Genomic DNA, 19,926 nt, shown 5'->3' with positions numbered 1-19,926 from the left:
GAAAAGGAAAGATATAAGCATCTGAATGCAGAGTTCCAAAGAATAGCAAGAAGAGATAAGAAAGCCTTCCTCAGCAATCAATGCAAAGAAATAGAGGAAAACAACAGAATGGGAAAGACTAGAGATCTCTTCAAGAAAATTAGAGATACCAAGGGAACGTTTCATGCAAAGATGGGCTCGATAAAGGATAGAAACGGTATGGACCTAACAGAAGCAGAAGATATTAAGAAGAGGTGGCAAGAATACACAGAAGAACTGTACAAAAAAGATCTTCATGACCCAGGTAATCACGATGGTGTGATCACTCACCTAGAGCCAGACATCCTGGAATGTGAAGTCAAGTGGGCCTTAGAAAGCATCACTACGAACAAAGCTAGTGGAGGTGATGGAATTCAGTTGAGCTCTTTCAAATCCTGAAAGATGATGCTGTGAAAGTGCTGCACTCAATATGCCAGCAAATTTGGAAAGCTCAGCAGTGGCCACAGGACTGTAAAAGGTCAGTTTTCATTCCAATCCCAAAGAAAGGCAATGCCAAAGAATGCTCAAATTACTGCACAATCGTACTCATCTCACACTCTAGTAAAGTAATGCTCAAAATTCTCCAAGCCAGGCTTCAGCAATGTGAACCGTGAACTTCCAGATGTTCAAGCTGGTTTTAGAAAAGGCAGAGGAACCAGAGGTCAAGTTGCCAACATCCGCTGGATCATCAAAAAAGAGAGTTCCAGAAAAACATCTATTTCTGCTTTATTGACTATGCCAAAGCCTTTGACTGTGTGGATCACAAGAAACTGTGGAAAATTCTGGAAGAGATGGGAATACCAGATCACCTGACCTGCCTGTTGAGAAATTTGTATGCAGGTCAGGAAGCAACAGTTAGAACTGGACATGGAACAACAGACTGGTTCCAAATAGGAAAAAGAGTATGTCAAGGCTGTATATTGTCACCCTGGTTATTTAACTTATATGCAGAGTATATCATGAGAAACGCTGGGCTGGAAGAAGCAGAAGCTGGAATCAAGATTGCTGGGAGAAATATCAATAGCCTCAGATATGGAGATGACACCACCCTTATGGCAGAAAGTGAAGAGGAACTAAAAAGCCTCTTGATGAAAGTGAAAAAGGAGAGTGAAAAAGTTGGCTTAAAGCTCAGCCACTCAGAGAACGAAGACCATGGCATCTGGTCCCATCACTTCATGGGAAATAGATGGGGAAACAGTGGAAACAGTGTCAGACTTTATTTTGGGGGGTTCCAAAATCACTGCAGATGGTGACTGCAGCCATGAAATTTAAGACGTTTACTCCTTGGAAGAAAAGTTATGACCAACCTAGATAGCATATTGAGAAGCAGAGACATTATTTTGCCGACTAAGGTCCGTCTAGTCAAGGCTATGTTTTTTCCAGTGGTCATGTATGGATGTGAGAGTTGGACTGTGAAAAAAGCTGAGCATGGAAGAATTGATGCTTTTGAACTGTGGTGTTGGAGAAGACTCTTGAGAGTCCCTTGGACTGCAAAGAGATCCAACCAAAGTCCATTTTGAAGGAGATCAGCCCTGGGATTTCTTTGGCAGGAATGATGCTAAAGCTGAAACTCCAGTACTTTGGCCACCTCATGCGAAGAGTTAACTCATTGCAAAAGACTCTGATGCTGGGAGGGATTGGGGGCAGGAGGAGAAGGGGACGACAGAGGATGAGATGGCTGGATGGCATCACGGACTCGATGGACGTGAGTCTGAGTGAACTCTGGGCGTTGGTGATGGACAGAGAGGCCTGGCGTGCTGCAATTCATGGGGTCACAAAGAGTTGGACATGACTGAGTGACTGAGCTGAACTGAAATATGTTATTTTATATGCTTTAAAATGTGCTTAATTGCTACTGTATGATTTGGCTACTTGTTATCACTTTATGTGATTTTTTTGAGATACATCTATATAAACATAATCCATTTATTTTAACTGTTCTATAATATTCCATAATATTAATCAGCAACTTTTATCCATTTCCTTCCAATGGATAGATGGTTTTGCTATTGCTCTCCACATTGCAGAGCTTTCCTGTGGTTTTCTGATAGGATTCGAGTGTGAGAGTGGTGAGGGTTGGTAACCAGAGGGAAATTGCCCTGGGAAGTACATGGTCATCTTTAATGTTGACCCAGCCAAATTGCTAAGAATTTGAACCAGTTGCACTCTGGCAGAAGGCCTGGGAGCCAGCCTGTCTTCCTGTGTCCCTTCAGCACTGTGTGGGGTCAGACCCACTAAGTTTTGTCAGTCAGGCAGAGGTAGGTATTATCTCTTTCCTGTAGCATGCATTCCCCTGATTACTAGTTCAGTTCAGTTCAGTTGCTTGGTCATGTCTGACTCTTTGTGACCCCATGGACTGCAGCACACCAGGCTTCCTAGATTACAAGAGAGGGCTTGAAATATTTACTTCTGCGTCTTTTATTGGGCTTTCGTCATCTCTGAAATTCTGATTTTATATAATTTGCTTATTGCTGAGTTAATTTCATATTGATTGGTTGTATTCTTACGTATCCTGGATAAAAACTCTTTTGTGAGTTACATGGTTTGAATTGTAAATATCTCTCTCTTGTGGATTAGCTCTTCACTTTGATTGTAGTATCTTTTGTCATGAAGAAGTTTTAATTTAATTTACTTTTATTTTTGTTTTATTTTTTAAAATATAAATTTATTTATTTTAATTGGAGGTTAATTACATTACAATATTGTATTGGTTGTGCCATACATCAACATGAATCCACCACAGGTATACCCGTGTTCCCCATCCTGAACCCCTCTCCCTCCTCCCTCCCCATACCGTCCCTCTGGGTCGTCCCAGTGCACCAGCCCCAAGCATCCAGTATCATGCATTTAACCTGGACTGGTTATTCATTTCATATATGATATTATACATGATTCAATGCCATTCTCCCAAATCATCCCACCCTCTCCCTCTCCCACAGAGTCCAGAAGACTGTTCTATACATCTGTGTCTCTTTTGCTGTCTCGCATACAGGGTTATCGTTAGCATCTTTCTAAATTCCATATATATGCATTAGTATACTGTATTGGTGTTTTTCTTTCTGGCTTACTTCACTCTGTATAATAGGCTCCAGTTTCACCCACCTTATAGAACTGATTCAAATGTATTCTTTTAAATGGCTGAGTAATACTCCATTGTGTGTATGTACCACAGCTTTCTTATCCATTCATCTGCTGATGGACATCTAGGTTGCTTCCATATCTGGCTATTATAAACAGTGCTGCGATGAACACTGGGTACACATGTCTCTTTCAATTCTGGTTTCCTCAGTGTGTATGCCCAGCAGTGGGATTGCTGGGTCATAAAGCAGTTCTATTTCCAGTTTTTTACAGAATCTCCACACTGTTCTCCATAGTGGCTGTACTAGTTTGCATTCCCACCAGCAGTGTAAGAGGGTTCCCTTTTCTCTACACCTTCTCCAGCATTTATTTCTGGTAGACTTTTGGATTGCAGCCATTCTGACTGGTGTGAAATGGTACCTCATTGTGGTTTTGATTTGCATTTCTCTGATAATGAGTGATGTTGAACATCTTTTCATGTGTTTGTTAGCCATCTGTATGTCTTCTTTGGAGAAATGTCTATTTAGTTCTTTGGCCTATTTTTTGATTGGGTCTTTTATTTTTCTGGAATTGAGCTGCAGGAGTTGCTTGTATATTTCTGAGATTAGTTGTTTGTCAGTTGCTTCGTTTGCTATTATTTTCTCCCATTCTGAAGGCTGTCTTTTCACCTTGCTTATAGTTTCCTTTGTTGTGCAGAAGCTTTTAAGTTTAATAGGTCCCATTTGTTTATTTTTGCTTTTATTTCCAGTGTTCTGGGAGGTGGGTCATAGAGGATCCTGCTGTGATTTATGTCAGAGAGTGTTTTGCCTGTGTTCTCCTCTAGGAGTTTTATAGTTTCTGGTCTTACGTTTAGATCTTTAATCCATTTTGAGTTTATTTTTGTGTATGGTGTTAGAAAGTGTTCTAGTTTCATTCTTTTACAAGTGGTTGACCAGTTTTCCCAGCACCACTTGTTAAAGAGATTGTCTTTAATCCATTGTATATTCTTGCCTCCTTTGTCAAAGATAAGGTGTCCGTAGGTGCGTGGATTTATCTCTGGGCTTTCTATTTTGTTCCATTGATCTATATTTCTGTCTTTGTGCCAGTACCATACTGTCTTGATGACTGCGGCTTTGTAGTAGAGCCTGAAGTCAGGCAGGTTGATTCCTCCAGTTCCATTCTTCTTTCTCAAGATTGCTTTGGCTATTAGAGGTATTTTGTATTTCCACACAAACTGCAAAATTATTTGTTCTAGCTCTGTGAAAAATACCGCTGGTAGCTTGATAGGGATTGCATTGAATCTGTAGATTGCTTTGGGTAGTATACTCATTTTCACTATATTGATTCTTCTAATCCATGAACATGGTATATTTCTCCATCTATTAGTGTCCTCTTTGATTTCTTTCACCAGTGTTTTATAGTTTTCTATATATAGGTCTTTAGTTTCTTTAGGTAGATATATTCCTAAGTATTTTATTCTTTTTGTTGCAATGGTGAATGTAATTGTTTCCTTAATTTCTCTTTCTCTTTTCTCATTATTAGTGTATAGGAATGCAAGGAATTTCTGTGTGTTGATTTTATATCCTGCAACTTTACTATATTCATTGATTAGTTCTAGTAATTTTCTGGTGGAGTCTAGGGTTTTCTATGTAGAGGATCATGTAATCTGCAAACAGTGACAGTTTTACTTCTTCTTTTCCAAATTGGATTCCTTTTATTTCTTTTTCTGCTCTGAATGCTGTGGCCAAAACTTTCAAAACTATGTTGAATAGTAGTGGTGAGAGTGGGCACCCTTGTCTTGTTCCTGACTTTAGGGGAAATGCTTCAGTTTTTCACCATTGAGGATAATGTTTGCTGTGGGTTTGTCATATATAGCTTTTATTATGTTGAGATATGTTCCTTCTATTCCTGCTTTCTGGAGAGTTTTTATCATAAATGGATGTTGAATTTTGTCAAAGGCTTTCTCTGCATCTATTGAGATAATCATATGGCTTTTATTTTTTAGTTTGTTAATGTGGTGTATTACATTGACTGATTTGCGGATATTGAAGAATCCTTGCATCCCTCGGATAAAGCCCCCTTGGTCATGGTGTATGATCTTTTTAATGGGTTGTTGGATTCTGATTGCTAGAATTTTGTTAAGGACTTTTGCACCCATGTTCATCAGTGATATTGGCCTGTAGTTTTCTTTTTTTTGTGTGGCATCTTTGTCATGTTTTGGTATTAGGGTGATGGTGGCCTCATAGAATGAGTTTGTAAGTTTACCTTCCTCTGTAATTTTCTGGAACAGTTTGAGTAGGATAGGTGTTAGCTCTTCTCGAAATTTTTGGTAGAATCCAGCTGTGAAGCTGTCTGGACCTGGGCTTTTGTTTGCTGGAAGATTTCTGATTACAGTTTCAATTTCCGTGCTTGTGATGGGTCTGTTAAGATTTTCTATTTCTTCCTGGTTCAGTTTTGGAAAGTTGTACTTTTCTAAGAATTTGTCCATTTCTCCCACATTGTCCATTTTATTGGCATATAATTGCTGATAGTAGTCTCTTATGATCCTTTGTATTTCTGTGTTGTCTGTTGTGATCTCTCCATTTTCATTTCTAATTTTATTGATTTGATTTTTCTCCCTTTGTTTCTTGTTGAGTCTGGCTAATGGTTTGTCAATTTTATTTATCCTTTCAAAGAACCAGCTTTTGGCTTTGTTGATTTTTGCTATGGTCTCTTTTGTTTCTTTTGCGTTTATTTCTGCCCTAATTTTTAAGATTTCTTTCCTTCTACTAACCCTGGGGTTCTTCATTTCTTCCTTTTCTAGTTGCTTTAGGTATAGAGTTAGGTTATTTATTTGACTTTTTTCTTGTTTCTTGAGGTATGCTTGTATACTTTTATTTTTAAATTGGTTTTTATTTATTTTAAAATTTATCTTTGGCCACACCATACCCCATGTGGTACCTTAGTTTCAGACCAAGGATCAAACCCATTCCCCCTGCTTTGGAAGTGCAGAGTCTTAACACTGGATGGCCAGGGAAGTCTCCCAGAGGTTTTAATTTTAATACCATCAAATATTTTAATCTTTTTATGATTTTTTTGTTTTAAGTAAGTTTTCTATGCTGCAGTATCATAAAGATAAGCTCTTATGCATTTGTCCAGTTTTTTTGTGTCTCACATTTAGGACTATAACTCATGTTCAAGTTCTTTCTGGAACTTACATTAGATCTCGATGAAAATACAGACAAAAGAAGTACTTGGAATAGAGAAAAACATGTTAGGGAATGATTGCTAGTTCTTTAAGTTCAAGAAGTTCTTTAAGCTTCTAAGATAAATTGGATCTATTTATTTCATTCTTTTTCATAAATTCCATCTTTATATCTCTGTATGATTCATTATTGATAATTTCCTCAAACCTTCTAACTTAATACTCTTTCATTAACCTGTGTGTAATCTTCAATTGGACCTATTGAATTTTGTATTCTAATAATTGTTTTTACTTGTGGAATTTTTCGTTGGCTCCTCTAACTATTGTGCATTCTTTACTAAGGTTATAAGACATTCTTTGACATCTTGTCTATTTAAGTATTCCCGTGTGACAGTCTCTGTAAAAGTGTCTTGTTATCTGCTGTTCTAGGCATTCCACTTGTCTGTGTGCTCTTTGTGTCGAATCTTATTGCTGCGCAATTCTTTCTTCATGTGTTTTGTATTTTAGGGCTGTGAGATCATCTTTAGCAGAACTTTAGCTGTTGAGATCCTGTTGGGTTTGAGGTTGGTGGGCCTTTCCAAGAATAGTTTTATGCCTGTTTTTGTGAGAATTACTGAAGGTGGTCCTGTTGTTTACAGGATTCCTACAGTATGTTGGTGGGTCATTTTAAACCCCACACACCAGTGTTTTGTTGTCTGGGATTTATAGTCTTAGATGGTTGCTGTTGTTTTCCTTCCATAGCCCAGGATGAGACGGACAAGAATTTGTATCCTCATGGGAAGGTCCTTGTCCATCTCTTCACCGGGGATGTAGTCCTGGGTGTCTGGCCCTTTGCAGTGGGTTGGTTTGAGCTCCTACCATGACTGGTACCACTGCCTGCTTCCTGTTATGTGGGTGTGATAACCTGGCCCCAAGGTGACAACACCTCACCCTGCTGGCCCCTGGGGTGATGGATCACCTCGGGGATTTCAGCCATCTCCTTATACTAGGTGCCTTGAGTTTTCTCGTTCTTTCTTCTTTCTAGTTGATTTGTTTTTACTTTTTAACCTACCCGCTCTGGGTACTCATGGTGAAATAATGTTCAGGTTATCTGAGTTGCTGGTATCTGCAACAGGAGCTTCAATCTTTCACACTCTGTTCAGGGAGCAGAGCCCCATGGACGCCTGTGGACCCTCGGGCACTCCCAGCCTTATGACGGGCTTCTCTGGAGTTTCCAGATTCTGGCTCTTCTGGAGAAATCATCCTAGTCTGCTTGTTGAGGGCTTGTCTCATCTCGTGCATTGAATGTCTTTGGGCCCCATTTACCCCATGAACTGTGATGGCGCAAATCCAGCCCTGTCTCCCAATACCCTCTCTTCAAGTGCTGAACCCCGTATCTGTCTGCTTTCCCATTGTTATCTGCCATTAAGATGTCATTTCCCTTTCATATTTCTTTAGTCTCAAATCAGCTTCTAAAATCTCAACATTTCTTTCAAAGATACCTCTCCTGTCTTCCTTTATTTTGATTTCATTATTAAAAAACACTCCCCATCTGATAATAGGTCTAAACCTGCTTTTCCAGCCAGTCTAGTTTCTCTTTGATTATTCAAGCAGACAGAGTTCCCTGGTGCAGAGTATTCTGGGCACTGGCCTTTTAAAGCCCAGGCTTCACATTTGGGTTTGTCTGTAGTTATTTCATCATGTTATTTCTTTTTCTCAGCTCAAGATTGTGGCACATTCTTTTTTAAATAAATGCCTCTGTCATTCAAAACTGTTCAGTGGGCACCTGCTCTGGACAAGATATTTTTCTAGATCCTTGGGAGACACCTGTGAATGAGACAATTCTCCTTTTCTGTCATAATTAATAAAACTTTATGATCCTCCTAAGGATAAAATCGCAGTTCATGTCTCTGAAACCTAATAGTCAGATCCTAACATAATTCACGAAACTGGGTGTGCCAGTGTGAGAGCTTGTGGGTTTGGGCACCTCCACAGCTGCTGGACAAGCAGGGCTCAGGCCCTTTCAGACCCTCCTGGCCCCTGAACTCAGGCTGTAGGGTTGCAAGGGTTGCAAGCCTTACCGTCAGCATCAGCCCACAGCCCAGCACAGTCCAGCACCCGTGGGCTCTGCAACCCCATGTCTGTGTCCCAGCCTCCTGGCTTCTTAAAAGCCCATTGGTAGGAGGGGCATCTTCTTCCCACAGGAGAGTCTTGGCCTGTGTGGAACCCCCAGTGGCCAAGTATCCACTGATTCAGTGGCTGGTATCCACTGAATCCCCACCGATGGGGCTGGGGGAGTGGGTGCCAGGCTGGGGGTAGGCCCCGAGCCCCCTCTCTTTCCCCCTGGGAGGAGGGAGAGAAGCAACAGTGCCATCCTCACTGGGTTCCCCCCGAGAGACAGGAGGAGTGAGCGTGTGTCAGGAGAATGTACCCCTAGTGAGGACCCTCCTAGTGTAGCTGTTAGAATCTGGGGGTTAGCATTGGCCTAATTAGTTTCAACAAAATTCATGCTCTCGGCCTTGTGGAGATACTATAGTTAATTGTAGTTTTACTCTTTCAAACTTTGGTAGCTTCAGTGGCTGCTGCTCAATTTAAAGGCTGATGTAGTGATGTGTCATGGCTTCCCAGGAGGCTCGGATGGTAAAGAATCCACCTGCAACACAGGAAACACGGGTTCGATCCCTGAGTTGGGAAGATCCCCTAGAAAAGGAAATGGCTACCCACTCCAGTATTCTTGCCTGGAGAATTCCATGGACAGAGAAGCCTGGTGGGCTACAGTCTACAGGGTTGCAAAGAGTCAGACACAACTGAAGCGACTGAGCATGCACACACAGAATGTGTTGGGTAGTTTTTGATTTTATCATAAAACTGAAACAAGGACACAGGGGTTGGATTGAAATCTCTTGGAGAAAATACAACGCAGAATAATATGAGTTTTCAATGATGTCACAGACACTTAAATAGTTCCTGATTGATACAGTGACTCTCGGTGTATTTTGTTCCCAAGAGCTCCAGGCTCCAGTTTAGATTTACCAAAATCACAGCCTCTACTCTTGAAAGTCTCTATTTGCAGAAACTTGAATTTTGGGAGAATTTTCAAAACTTTCTCATTTTCCCCTTTCCCAAGTGTTTCTGCCTTCCTTGGCCTCCAATGCATGCTGCCTACTGCAGAGACTGACATTGGTTCTCGCTCAGAAAGTGTTAATTTATTCTGACAGTAATTCCTGGCAGTATAGTCCTGGTCCACTTTCCTCCTTGTCTTATACACACCATGTCATCTTTATCTTTTTAACACTGTTGAGTTCAATAGAACTGTTAATTTTACTTAAGTTTCATATTGATCTGGATCTACATTTCTCCCGATTATGAATACAAGGATAGATTTTTTACTTTACCATTTATTTTGCTGATTAGATGACTTACTGAAGTAAGAATTTGACACACCGCTGAGCAGCTTCATGTGTTAGCAGATTAGCCAAGACAAGCACCTAAAACCCCGTGGCTAAAGCTCTGTTCAGACCAGACACCATGTTCTTCTGGGCCTGCATTGTGAGATTCGAAGCAGAATCCTATTCAGTGAGGACTGTAGCTGATTGTCAGTTAGGGGAAAAGCGAGAAAATTGAGAAAGTGAAAACCTCTGAACATGGACCTGATAAGACTTCAAAACTATGGGAGGATTTCTTGGCCTCCCTTAAGAATAATAGTAAAAATGACGATCCCAGAAATTGTGTAAGTTTGCAATAACTGCTGACGGTGAGAGTCTCCTGGAGGTGTTATCATGCTACTCTGAGAGACGGTTTATGGAGGTGGTTTTATGATACATTCCTGAAAAGCCTCCAGATTTCAAGTATGCAATATAAACCTCCTTATGAAAACTGCAGGGCTCACCCATTTTATAAATAGTACCACACCTACCTCAGATTAAATAGGATTTCCACATTTCAGCGTGGCCAGTGAACCGTAAGAGGCGGATGCAGGAAGCCTGTGGGCAGGTCTATATGTCTGGATCTGTCCAGTGATTTAGGTGGAACGGCCTTGAACCTGAGGTCTCACAGTTCCTTTAGGCTCTTAAAAGTGAGTGAAGACCTGAGAGCCTTTGTTGGTGTGAGTTATACCTGTCAACATAGACCGTCTTGAACAATGAAACTGAGAAAAACTTAAATTACAATATACATGAGATGGTGCCCCAGGTGTGTCAGACCAGAGGGCCAGCACTCACCATGTTGCCTCAGGAAAAGCCCGTTTGCCTCCTGGGAGACAAGAGGGGAGGTATGTGGTGCCCACTGAGGTCAGGAGCAGGATTTGGCCTCCTAGACTCCCTGAGAGGGCGCCCAGACCACACTGGGGAGTCACTGGTTTACAGGACTCGATGCTGTTATTTACCATTCCTCCATACATCACAGGAACTTGATTAGTGATAGGTGGTGAGTTATTTCAGAACCTGGTTTCTGATCATGCTGTTGGGGTCAGTGGGCTTCTATGTGAGGCCCTGTTCTCTGAGTCTCCAGCTGAGGTCTTGGGCGAGTCCCTGAAGCTCTCGGAGCCCTCTCTTCCTGAGTGAAAGTGGGGCTCTTAGGGTTATTGTGAGGGCACTGGCAACTAGCCTGCTACCTGGCACACGACAGGGACCCAGCCCATGGTGGTTATGGTGGAAGAGACCAGGTCCCCGCAGCTGGACACTGCCGCCCGCCCTCCCAAGGAGGGCTTCTCATCCCTGGGGGAGCAGAGAGCTCTCCCAGAAGCACAGCTGCAGGAGAGAAGCAGAGGCTGTGGTTCAGCCCCCCACCCTCCCACGTCTACTCCCCACCCCCCGCCTGACTCTTCCTCTGAGCAGTGTTTATCTTTAAGAGCTTTGATCTAAAGTGAGCAATTCCGTGCACTTCCCGAGTCCAGGCTTATTTGGTTCCCTGTATTTACACTGACTTTGTTGTTCTGTTAGAATTTTACTGTTATTAACGTAGTAGTGACTACCTCCTTTTCCTTCCCTTGACCCCTTCCGTCCTTCTCAGCTCGGATTTCTCAGCCCTGTCCCAGCTCTGCCACGGTGGCATTCCTGCTTCACACTCACCTTGACCATGGAGCCGGGATTTGATACAATTCTTTTCCACACATGGCGTTTTGTCCTGGCCATTGTCTGTGTGTCTAGGTTGGTGTCTGGGGCCCAAGGGGTAATGGACAAGGGCCCCTTTGCCTGGGATTCCCTTTAAGGGCAGCCGGGTTGGGGGGGCTGCCGGTGCAGGCGGTGGAAGCTGTCTGTGAAGAGGTGGTGGACAGGTCCCTGGCTGGGTGAGGAGACAGGCTTATGTCCCAAGGCCCCCGGGCAGGGGTGGGGTCCCCTCTGAGCCTTGGGCGAGGCTTGTACCGCAGATGGTGTGACAGTGAGTCTTCTGTAAGAGTCTGGCATGACCCTTGTTGGGCTTGTCCGAAATTAAAGGAAGGTCCCACCCTTCAGGTCCTTGAGATTACAGACTCTCGTGAACATGGCTTTCCTTGTTTGCAGCGGTCAGTCGTTACTTCTCGAGCTCCTCCTGCGTGGTGGGTATTGTGTTGGCCCTGGGTGACTGGTGTACCATGAGCCCCATACCAGCTCTGGTGGAGGAGAGGTGGCCTGGTCAGTCAGCCAAGACGTAGGGGTGTAGGAAGATGAACCAATCATGGGAACAGGACACTCTTTTCAGTTTGAGCATACTTTCTGAGATGGTGGTCAGGTGTCCAGATGAGAGAGGCTCATGGTGACCTTCCTGTTGGGTGTTCTTGGAGTCCCGGATGGCAGGATAGCACAGCGTCTGAGCAGCTCTGAGTTCTGGTCCTGGATGTACCCCTGATCCCCCTGCTTCCCAGCTGAGTGGGAGGGGTCTGCCTCTCTGCAGCGTCCTCTGTGAGGTCAGGCTCTGGTGTGCGTGTCACAGCGTCACTTATCTGCATGGCGAGTGGCTCTGGGTGGGTGCCTCGTGTGTCAGTTCAGCACCGCACATCAACCCACATCCTGCTCACTTCCCAGACGAGCAGGGCCCCTGGCCTGAGCGCCACAGCAGGTGTGTGGGGGCCTCAGGGGGTGCAGGCTAAGGGCCAGTCCTGAGCTGTGGGCTGGAGGCAGGACTGAAGATGGGCCCATCCTGGCCCTCAAGTGCATTTCAGATTCACCCAGGCTTGGGTTTGAACCCATCTTTGTCAATGGCCTGCTGTGTGGGTTTGGCCAAGTGACTTAAACTCTCTGTGCCTCCGTCCCACCACCCACAGACGCGTGGGTCACAGCCTCCTCTCCCTTGCAGCAGGTGTGAGCTCAGAGGAGTGGTCTGTCTCAGGCGCTCGGCAGAGGGGCTGGCGAACGTGGAGCGCCCAGGAGACCACTGTGGTTCCCCACTTTGGGACATTGCTGGCCACACTCGCTCTTTGTAGCTCAGCAGCTCGCTCTGAGGGCAGACTCCAGATGCTGGCCGCAGGGGGCGACAGGCACGCACGGGGCTGCCAGCCCCAGTGGTGCCCTGGTGACCTCGGTTTTCATGATCACGGGGCTGCCAGCCCCGTGGTAGCCCTGGTAACTCCAGTTTTCACGATCATAGGGCTGCCAGCCTCGGCGGTGCCCCAGTGACCCCAGCTTTCAGGTTCACGGGGCTGTCAGCCTCTAGGGTGGCCTGGTGATCCCAGTTTTCAGGATCATGGTGCTGCCAGCCTCAGCGGTGCCCTGGTGACCCCTGGTTTTCATGATCATGGGGCTGCCAGCCTCTGTGGTGCCCCAGTGACCCCAGTTTTCATGACCATTAGATGATTCTCACCTTCTGAATCTAAGCTCCTCATTATCCACCAGTCACCATGGCCACCCGATGTTTGCCTTGCGAGGCGTATGGATTCTGATTGCTGCTTGAGGCAGGGGAGGGGCCACTCCCCAGGCCTGAGGATCCCACGTCCATGCCAGACCTGTCCACCACCTGCCTGTCTGCTTCGTCTTCTTGCCGCTCAGGCCATCTACACTGCGTTCTGCCTCCTGGTAGAGTCCAGTATCTTCCTGTGGTCCAAGAAGAAAGTCTGTTGCTTGCCTGTGCCTATGGAGGGGTGACTCCCATGTGAGCACATCCGGCTCCCTGGGGCAAGCATCCCTGTCCGAGGCCCACGGTTGCACTGTGGTGACCAGGCCACACGGGCTGTGGGCCATGGCCTTGGAGCTGCGGTTGGCAGTGGGTGGTAGATGCCCACTCCGGGGTCTGGTCAACCTGAAGCAAGCCTGAGGGGAATACTGGTCCCCAGGACCTTTATCGTGGATGCAGCGGTCACCTTGGAGACGCATCCTTGTCGTGGAAGTCTTACCCTCGCTGCTTCCGTGAGCGTGTGGATGTCTCTTTAACCAAAACTACACTCTGTTGCCCGTTAGGCTCTGTGACCAGACACCCTGTGGTCGGGAGAGCCTGGGTGTGTGTGGGGCCCTGTCCTGGTGCCTGGTGGATGCTCTGTTAGAGTGGTCACGTGGAGGAAACCAAGGCAGCTCTGAGATGCTCAGTCCTGGACAAGGGAGCTTAATACTCAGCCTCCTGTTCCTGAGTGTGAAGTGGTGTGAGTGACTGGGGATGAGGTGACACCACATTCACCCCCAGGGTTCACCACCAGCAACTGCGCCGGAAGGCTGGCTGGTAGCCCTGGTGGGGACGCTCCTGGCCCAGCGGGAGCCCACTCAGTGCACAGGCCTGGGGCCCCCATGGTGGCATCTGCATGCGGGTCATTTCTGGCCAGGGCTCTGTGCTGACCTGCACGCGTGGGGCCCTGCAGGTCAGGTGATGTCCACCCGTCCTCCACAGACATGCCCGTTTTCTTTGAGGTGCTGTTGGCAAGGCTGCTTCTGCTGGGCCTGTGGTGCTGTTGCAGCTTTCAGATGGGAAGCCTTCTGAAGACATCAGACAGAATGATGGAAAAATCTTGTCTGGATCAACAGGACTTTACCCATGTAGGGAATGTGGAAACCAGGGGAGGTGGGAAGAGAGGAGACATGAGGGCAGGGAGGGGCGCCTGGCTGCCTGGAAGCAGTGCGTGAGCCCCTGAAGACCGTCATCTGGATCTGGGCGGGTAGGCCCTGCTCTCCTGTCTCTGAGGCCTTGAACACGGAGCCAGACTTCCTGCTGGGACCAACCTGGGTTTGCGTCCGGGCTTATGGAGGCTTAAGCCGGGGCTGGTGTCCAAGCCAGTCTCCTCATCCGTGAAATGAAGATGGACAGAGGGCTCCCAGCCTCGCACCTCTTTCCTTGCCTTCGCTGGACTGCCCCCGGGGCTGAGCAGGCCTGGCCAGGAGGCGTTTCCTTCCTGGGCCTGCTGCCCCCCAGGCACCATTGCTGGGGCGTGTGGAGTTGGTCCCCAGGGGGTGCAGGTCTCCTGTGGGTTGCCTGTCCATGGCTCCATCTGGCACAGACAGCAGTCTGTCTGCTAGAGTTGCTTCTCTTTCCCGGATGATGAAGGAGGCACACATCTTGCTTTGATGGAAACGTGGGCTGGTGTTTACCTGTCCCTGAGGTGCTGTGTGGTGGTGTTTATACGACGTCCGCGCAGAGACGCCCAGGACAGAGGAGTATGGCTCGTGGGTGCCTTTCAGCCAGAGAATAGGGCCCAGAGTGTGATGCAGACACTTCTTATATGGTCCTTTGTAGGGTTGGAACATGATTTGTGCTTGCTCTGATTTGTTCCTGCTGATATGTAAAAGCGATAGCTGTGAACACAGAGTGCAGAGATTCTGCATGAGAACATGCCAGGGCTTCTTTTATGGGATGGAAGGGGGTCCCCTTGCCCACGTATATTAAAGTGTGCACCTGCCTTCAATAAGCCCGAGTCAGCATCTGGGGCTGCACCGCGTGCCAAGTGTGCCTTGTAAACCCACAGTAAAAGAGCAGACGTGTTTCTGGGCAGAGGAAAGACTGAAGAGGTTCAGCAGAGATTTGGGAGCTGAAAACGAGTGCCCGAGCCAACGAAGCACTCTTATTTCGGAGAGTAATCACTGCCTGTGTGTGAAGTAAGATCTGCTGAACACTCAGCATTGTTAGAAGCTGTCATGTCACATGGAATTTGCTGCTGAAAATAAGACCTGCTCCTTCGGCCATCGTGGGAAACTGAGGCCCATGCAGCCGACCAGGCGAGCTGGTCCCATGACCCATTTCAGGCTCGATAAGAAAATGACGTGGTCAGCGGCTGGTTGGCTGTTATCCATTGCTTCACCTGACTCAAAGCCCTGTCGGTGACGATGGATCCACGGCTGTGTGATTACTCCGTGAGCAGTCAGTTCTGCCGATGTGTGCGTGTGTGTGTGTGTGTGTGTGTGTGCATGCATGCGTGTGTGTCTGTGCATGTGTGCATGTGTGTGTGTCTGTGTGCACTTACTCATTTAGATGTGAGGCCTGAAGTCAAAGGGGACCATACTCTGGGAAATAGCTTATAGGACAGTCTGCGGGCTTCTGGGTCAAGGAGAAGAAGAAACAAAGAAGTGCTGAGAGGACGGATGCTACTGCCCTCCCCAGGCAAGTTGGTTTATAAATGGAGCCTCCATAGGGCGCACAGGAGGGGAAAGTGTAGAACATTTAGTAAAAACTGTCTTTGGGTTCAAGGTGGAGGAGACACAGTCCTAAATGCACGTGGACTCCCTTACCCAGAGGTAGCTGTCTTAAGCGCCGGACTGTTCAGCAAATCCAGTGACTGACACTCAAAGTCCACTTGAGTGTGTCCTTCGTCTCTTATGCTGGCTGGCCCTCAGGGGCTGCTCAAAGCCCTGCCGTGTGGTGACTGGTGTTGGCCACAGTTAAAGCAGGTCCTAAGAGTGGGAGGCCACTGGACTTTGGTTTTGAATCAGCACAGGTTTTCTGTTTTCTGAGATGCAATGGATTTCCTGGAAAATTGCATACACACCTTACATCTTAGACTTTATAAGACGTCGAAGATGTAGGTTCTTGCAGGCTTGTTGGTCTCTGGGAAGCCATCTCTGAAAGAGTCAGCATTTCTGGGCTCACTGGTCCTTGATGAGCAGTGACAGGGGTGCTGCGGTTGCCTCACTTTTGCTGTTTGCTGCCTGTGTCTGTGCTTGTGCATTCACACGTGTGTCTTGGTGAAACTTTACAGTGAAGGAAAGTGTGAGATTTGATAGGCAATCCAAGGCAGGATAATTTTTATTCTAATGGCACTGAGCTTGTGATGTATCTCCGAGTCTGGATAATATGGAAACAGTGAGTACGCAGGCAAAAGAATTCTACCGGCAGACTGGGGAGCATTGGACTTGTAGGAAAGAGACCTCATAAGATTTTCCTATTTGCCTTTAAAGAAAGAATCTTGTCTATAAACGTAGAAAGGTAGAGCTCTCCAGATGTTCTCAAACAATTGGGTATGTATTAAAAATGTAAGCTACTGTTTTGGTCTTTGAAATGGGAAATAAAATGACTTCTGATGGTTTCTGAAGCCACAACAGCACTGACATATGTTTCCAATGACGGTGGTCTAGCAGGCATTATGTTCTGACTATAAATTATTTGTTGCAAATTGAGAATGAGTTGTCTGAAAGAGGTGGATGGAATTTGGTGCTCTGTACCATGCTCCCAAAGTTCTAGACTTTGATTCTCACACCCAGGGTTTTCATACTAAAATTTGTAGTGTTGTCCCAAAGGCTGAAAGAGTCCTGTGAGTGAGGAACACGCAATGGAAAGGGCTGGGGGAAGGCAGCATCATGGGCCACCTGGGGCACTGGAGGAGAGGGCGCTGGACGCCAGCCTCCACTTTCACTCCGAGCGTCCAGCCTCACGTCCAAGACGGAAAAATGGGGAGTGGCATTTCGTTCTGCTCAGTCAGTTTGGAACCTGTATCACTTACGGTTTGATCCAGCATGGCCAGAGGATCTAGACAGTCCAGTCCTGAAGTCACATTCATTCCTTTTTTTTTCCACGGGATGAGAGCTATTTCATTCTCTTTCTTTGTGTGTTTAGGACTCGTTCATTTGCTTCTAGACATGAAGCCCTAGTTGGTAGTTGGTATGTTAAGTAGGTTTGCCTTAAGAAAAGCATTTTTCTTCTTTTTAATTTTTGGCTTTTACAACTCTCAAAATGTGCCCCTAAATTCCCTAATGTTCTAGACAAAGCAGAAAATTGTAATTATTTTTTAAATCACTACATAAATCTCCAGAGCATTTTCCAGTATGTTTCAGATGGCCAGCTAAACAGTTTCTATTTCTTTTAATTCCTCTGTGATGGAAAAGTAAATAAGTAACCTAAATTTAAATAACAGCAATCACTGAGAATACTAATATCTGTCAATCATCTTTATTCACAAATGAAGGCTCTGTATAGGGGGCAACTTTAAGGAAGAATGAAATAAGTGCTATCTTGGTTGATTAGCTACAAAATCCATAAAAGGCTAAGGCAAATTAGAATCAAATTTTAAAGAGTTTATTTCATTTTTCCAATTACATAAAAATTCAAAACAGACCCATCTACTTGGTGGATTCGATTTTCATATGGCTGCGATGCAGTTGGTATTTTGGAGCGAAGACTGAGGAAATCTTGAAGCAATCTGATGAGATTTCCTGACCGGCACACACCCCAGGCTGCCCACCTCAAGGCACTTTGGCATTTCCATTAGTGACACAGGCTGTCTGGAACAAATGACTTTACCGTGGGTGTTTGTCTGAGCCGCGTGGCTGGGCTGGTGGCTTGGTGAGGCCAGGTCCTTGCAGGTGCCCTCGGGCCGTCTTCAAACATGCAAGTGTGACGTGAGGAGGGCTGGGCAGCAGTGGCCTTGAGAGTGGGAACGGCCAGGCATTCCCGGTGCTCTGTGCAGAGGGGCTGTGGAGAAGCTCCGGGGCCCAGGGGCTGCTGGAGGAGGGGCAGGATGGCCTCTGCCCCTGGACGTGGTCCCCTGAAGGGAAAATGGTGGCTTTTTCAAGAATGTGCTGGCGGTGGGTCAGGGGCCCACATCAAACTCCTCACCTGCATTTGGGATCGCATCTCAGCTCCCATGGGGCACGGACGAGGGGAGAGACTGGAGGCGGTGCTGTTCTTTCCCACAGTCTTGCTGTGGACTCGGCAGGATGGTGTGTGGGTGCGGGACCCAGGGAGGCCTGTACCAGCGCAGACCCAGGCTCCCTGTCATCTGTCACATGACTGCTGCCGTCCTGCTCTCTCTCCTGTTGCTCCCGGGACCCCAGAGCACCTTCTCCTGCATCTTGTTTCTCATCTCCTTCTATCTTTTCACCCATCGGCCCCTCCAGGACCTCCCTGGCGCACACGTGCTACCAAGTCAGAGAGGGAAGCTCCTCCCTCTGGCGGCCGGTTGGAGTGGCTAAGCTCTGAGGCTCTATCTGTCCGCCACGGTGGCCCTGGATACTGGATGCGGGACCTGGAGGGTGTGTGTGGCCCTGGTGTGGAAGACGTCTGCCACGTGCATCTGCAGCTCTTGGGGGCTGGTGGGAGTCCACGTGGGGTTCCCTGGACAGAGGAGGGTGAGGCAGGAGCAGTGTCTCGAGGATGCACTATGGCTTTCCTTGGAGCAGACAACAGCCAGGGGCCATTTCCCAGGTTGCTGGAGACCCACTGCTGAGGCTTGGGGCCAGTGCACGTGGAGATGAGGTTTCAGGAATGCGTGTGGCTTGGCGGGGGCTGGGGCCTCCAGGAGGGGTTTGGAGCAGCAGCATGTAGGACCTGACAGGACTCCTCAGTCCTGAGGATTCCAGGCTTTGTCCTGTGCTCTCAAGGCAGCTGGGGATTCAGCCACAAAGGCCAGCTGTGCATGGTCGTGGCCTGTAGCAGGCTGAGTGCAGGCTGGCTGGGACAGGCAGGGAGTTACTTTGAATGTGTGTCTGGCACTGACTGTGTGCTAATCGGGTGGCCATGAGGGAGCCTGGAGCTTGGGATGACCCGAGGCTTGTGGCAATGCTGTCCAGGGTGTCGGTGGACTTCATGAAAAATCAAAACTTTGAGAAGTTGAAAGCGCAGATTGCAGTTTTCACCTGACTCCATGGGGGGGCGGGCGCGGATTCTGGGGCACCAGGTTAGGGAGGGCTGAGGTTTAGCGAGTGGTGGAATGCCCCCTCCTCCTCCTCTAGAATCCATATCTGGAGAGCACGTGGGCTTCTTGGGGCTGCAGGGCAGCTCACTGGCTCAGGTTGGAGCCTGGATGTGGAAGGATCAGCCGTCTTCTCTCAAAGAGGCCAGAGAAGCAGGACGGCAGTGCCTTTAGAGAGAACAGGCAGAGATCTGCCTCTGCTTCTCTTACTTGTGACTGTCCCCGAGGACACAGGAAACACCTCGTGCCCAAGACTGGCTGGGCAGAGAGAAGTCAGGAAGGCCTTGGCATCCTTCTGAGCGGAGCGTGTGCTTTCTTCCTGATAACAAAGTCTTCCAGGTGAAGGAGGGCAGAGATGTAGATACAGATGCACCGATATCCAAAGTCCACCTCAGGAGACTGTGAAGAGAAGGAGGGAAGAGAAGCAAATGCTTCCTTATCGTGCGCTCTGCCAGACAGGAGAGGGCAAGGAGGGCCAGTGTGCGCCCAGGGATTGATTGTGCAAGACTTTCGAGAAGCCTGCGTCAAGGGCTGGGGAAGGACTCAGTTCCAAGAAGCGATGGGCAGGAAGCTGGTGAAGGTCAGGTGGGCCCCCAGGCTGGCCCAGCTTCTGCAGCGTCCTGGCAGGTCGTCCTGGGTAGCCCCCAGCTGTGCCCACAGGATTCCCAGTGGT

The sequence above is a fragment of the Oryx dammah genome, unplaced genomic scaffold (assembly GCF_014754425.2).
Source record: "Oryx dammah isolate SB20612 unplaced genomic scaffold, SCBI_Odam_1.1 HiC_scaffold_24, whole genome shotgun sequence".
Lineage (NCBI taxonomy): Eukaryota > Metazoa > Chordata > Mammalia > Artiodactyla > Bovidae > Oryx > Oryx dammah.
Note: the sequence above shows the minus strand (reverse complement) of the source record.